Source organism: Pogoniulus pusillus, chromosome 25, assembly GCF_015220805.1.
Source record: "Pogoniulus pusillus isolate bPogPus1 chromosome 25, bPogPus1.pri, whole genome shotgun sequence".
NCBI classification, from domain to species: Eukaryota; Metazoa; Chordata; class Aves; order Piciformes; family Lybiidae; genus Pogoniulus; species Pogoniulus pusillus.
The window spans coordinates 20731743-20736182 of record NC_087288.1 but is presented as its reverse complement, the minus strand read 5'-3'; positions in this window follow the sequence as shown (position 1 = coordinate 20736182).

Genomic DNA, 4440 nt, shown 5'->3' with positions numbered 1-4440 from the left:
AGGCCCTTGGCAGCCCTCCTCACCTGGCTACCCCCGTGTCCGTGTGGCTGTAAGGGGCACTTTGGATCCAGCCTGCAGGAGCTCCTGGGCACCATGCCCTGGGGCCTGCAGCAGGTGCTGGAAGTGTTCCCACTCAGGCCTGCCTTGGCAGCCAGCTCCTGCCGTGTGCAGTGCTCTGTTGGCAGGGCAAGGCAGGAGATGAAGGCAGAGATGTCTGCAAAACCCTTCTAAGCTGCAGGCCTTCAGGCAGCAGAATGCTCCATGGGCTGCTGCTGCCGGGGCAGGGCAAATGCAGGTTTGTGTCACTCTGGCACTTCACAGAAGCATAAAGGCTGGAAAAGACCTCTCAGGTCAAGTCCAACTGCCAACCCAACGCCACCATGTCCACCAAACCATGCCCCACAGTGCTCTGTCTGCATGGGTTTTTGAACCCCTCCAGGGACAGGGATTCAACCAGCTCCCCAGAGAGCCTAATCCAGTGTCTGAGAACCCTTCCCAGGAAGAAGTTTCTTCTAATATCCAACACAAAACTCCCCTGCTGCAACTTGAGGCCATTTCCTCATGTCCTACCACTTGTTACTCGGGAGGAGAGCAAGCCCTACCTCACTCCAACCTTTCAGGGAGTTGTAGAGAGGGAGAAGGTCTCTGCTCAGCCTCCTTTTCCCCAGGCAAAACAAGCCCAGCTCTCAGCTGCTGCTCACCAGACCTGTTCTCTGGACCCCTCACCAGCCTCACTGCCCTTCTTTGGCCCTCAGTGTCCTTCTGGTAGCGAGAGGCCCAGAACTGGTTTCTGTCCCTGAACTGAAGATCAGGCACTTGGCACAGAAGCTGGCAGCAGTCTGTGCAAGAACTACTCAGTGAGAGTCACCTTCGGCCTGCGCCAACACAGACACAGGTCCCAGCACAGAGAGTTCTGCCTCCACACGAGGAGACTCTTCCTCACTGCCAGCGTGACAGAGCCTGCAACAGGCTGCCCAGAGAGGGCTCTGCTGCCTCCTGCTCTGCGGCGTCTCCTGCGCTGCCTTCCTGTGCACCCTGCCCTAGGGCATCCTGCTCTGGCACTCCATGAGCTCTGCAGATCCCTTCCAAGCCCTAACACTCTACAGTTCCATGCAACTCATGCCCAGCCCCAGGCCTTCTAACAGCAGTTGTTAAGGATCAGTGACATGAGTTAATTCAAACCCCAAGGGCAGACCTAAAAGGCCTCCCCATAAAGGTTTCTCCAGTGGAATGTTTGATCATAAACCAAGTGTGACTGGCAGGTCGAGGGAGGTTCTTGTCCTCCTCTGTTCTGCACTCCTGGGGCCACACCCAGAGTACTGCATCCAGATCTGGGCTCCCCAGGTCGAGAGAGGCAGGGAACTGCCAGAAAGAGTCCAGCAGAGAGCCACTGAGATGATTCGGAGAGCATCTCTCTGCAAGGAGAAGCTGAGAGGCCTGGGGCTGTTCAGCCTGAGGAAGAGAAGAGTGAGAGGGAGGCCTGGGACTGTTCAGCCTGGAGAAGAGAAGAGTGAGAGGGAGGCCTGGGGCTGTTCAGCCTGGAGAAGAGAAGAGTGAGAGGGTATCTGATCAGTATCTGAAGAGTAAGGGTCACTGGGATGGGGCCAGACTCTTTGCAGTGCTGCCCAGTGATAAGACACGAGGCAGTGGACACAAAGCAGGGCACAGGACCTTTCACTTCTACCCAAGAAAGTACTTCTTTACTGTGAGGGTGCTGGAGCACAGAGCAGGCCTGCTCACAGAGATGGTGGAGTCTCCTTCTCTGGAGAGACTCCAAACCCACCTGGATGCCATCCTGGGCAAGCTGCTCTAGGTGAACCTGCTTTAGCAGGGGAGCTGGACTGGGTCACCTTCAGAGGTCCCTTCCAACCCCACCGTTCTGTGAAGATGAGTTTGTTTCATCTCCTCCCACCTGCTGGCAGTTCAACAGAAACTGGTTGAAGGGCCCTCCCCAGCAGGACTAGAAAGCATAGGAGGGGAAAAAAGCAAAAGGCAAAGGACAGGGAGACTCCAGAGAGAGAAGTGCAGCTGCCTCTGCACCCTCGCCCCATAACTGCTCTGTGCCTTAGAGCATTTCTGTTCTCCAGCTCTCCAGGCCTGCACACAAAGCCTGACAAGACTGAAACACAGCTCTCCAGGCCTGCCCACTGGAGAGGCACTGGGAAGGCAGGTCTGGATAGTGACACAACCTGGGGTCTGGAAAGGGCCAGAGCTGAGCACTTAGCTCAGCCGCGACACGACACAGGAGTGGCTGCTAATGACACCCAGCGTCTGAAATCCAACTGCTCTGCTTAGCTTCAAGGTTCCCTGCCTCTTTCCAGGCATGGGATGGGACCACATTCACTGCCAAGCTACCATGAGAAATGTTACTCAGTGGAGAACACATCTTGAGCACAGCAGGACATTGCCTTAACCCTGGCAGCATGCAGATGATGCCACTGTGCTAAGTGGGCTCTGCAAACACTGTGTTTGATACTGGCAGTGATGCTGCATGGCAGGAGGGAGGGAATGCACAGAAAGAGAACCTGTTTCACTGTACCTCACCAAGGCAGATACTATCTGGGAGAAAGGATCCATCAGTAGGGCTCTGTCAGGGAGAATGCTGCTGCTGTCCAGAAGCACTGGCTGGGGAAGAAGAAAGCCAAAGAAATTAGTGCTCATCTTCATGGTTGGCCAAAAGCCATCTCATGGCTTGGCAGGGTGGGCTGGGGAGGCTGTTTTGGGGTGGGTTTTGCTGGGGTGGGTTTTGTGTTGGGTTTGTTTCTAATCAAAGCTGTAAGCTCCTGCAGACATAACAGCTTGTCTCATCTCCTCCTTTAATAATCACCTCGCTTACAGATACAGAGCTGAGGTCTCTGTGCTGGAACAGAGCTGCTCTGATGAACATTCACTTTGCATCCATCCTGCTCTTGCTCTTACACAGGGACTCACCTCGGGAGGTCTGTGGGAGGAAGATGCATAGGGAGAGGCTGGATCACGGTGAGAGAGTGGCTGAGCTCTTGCCAAGCAAAGTGGTGATGGCAATAAGAGGATTCATCCAGGCTGCTATTGAAGAGCTGCAGCAATGGGGAGCGCCGCAGGTGGAACAGGAACTGCACCAGAAAGGTGCTGCCAAAACTTCTCCCCCCCAGGCTAATCTTTCTGAGTACTGACTGCTTTGGAAGGAAAAAAAGAGTCCCCCCTAGGGTGGCGAGACACTGGGAGGGGTTGCCCAGGGAGGCTGTGGATGCCCCATCCCTGGAGATGCTCAAGGCCAGGTTGGGTCTTGAACAAGCTGCTCTGGTGGGAGGTGTCCCTGCCCGAGGCAGGGGGTTGGGACTAGCTCATCTTTAAGGTCCCTCCCAACCAAACCATTCTGATTGTTAACTCCACCGAGTTCTTCCCTCATCAGCCACTCGTGGCACTGAACCCACCACATGAAAAAGAATCTGCTCACTTCCCCTTGTGCCTGATGAACAACCTGAGATGTTTCACCATCATTCTCCCTCACCCTTCTACACTTCTATCATGGCCGTAGGAAGTGCACTTCTTACCTGGGGATACAAAGAAAATGATCCTGACAACCTGAAGGAGTTGGGATCATCTCTGCTGTGCTGGCCACATCTCTGGCACTGTTGGCAGTAAAACAGCTACTTTGGTTATGTCTCTGCCTTTGCTGCTTTAAAGGATTAAGGTTTGGCTCTGGTTGGCTGGGTTTTGCTTTGGGGCTTTTGTTAAGGAATGATCTTTTGGTTGTTTTCAAGCAAAGCCCCCAAGACATGAACGTGACAACAACAAGCAGCACACACTCTACAGGCTCTGTAAGTGACTCATTGCTGTGTCCTAGTGGAATGAGGAAGATGTTCTGATCTCTTCACTCAGCTTCACAGAGGTGTGAAATGATCTAAGAATGAAGGAAACTATTTCTAGCACTGCCCAAAGGTTTCACCATTAATTCAGGGATACTGCACTGCACTTCAGCTGCTCTGTGTGCTCTGACAGGCTGAGGGAGCTGGGGTTAGTCAGCCAGGAGAAGAGAAGGCTCCGGGGAGAGCTAACAGCAGCCCTCCAGTACCTGAAGAGGGTCTACAAGAAGGATGCAGAAAGATTGTTTACAAAGGCCTGCAGTGACAGGACAAGGGACAAAGGCTGCAAAGCAGAGCAGAGCAGACTGAGATTGGATGGTAGGGAAAAGTTCTGCGCCGTGAGGGTGTGGAGCAGGTTGCCCAGGGAAGTAGTTGAGGCTCCATCCCTGCAGATATTCAAGGTGAAGCCTGGCAGGGCTTTGGGCCACCTGATCTAGCTGAGGCTGACCCTGCTTACTGGAGGGAGGGTTGGACTGGATGACTATTGGAGATGCTTTCCAACCCAAACCATTCTGCCATTCCCTGAGCCACTTCTGCAGCAACTTGCTCCCCTCCAGAGCAGCAGCAGCCTGACACCTCACCAGCTGCCCACTGC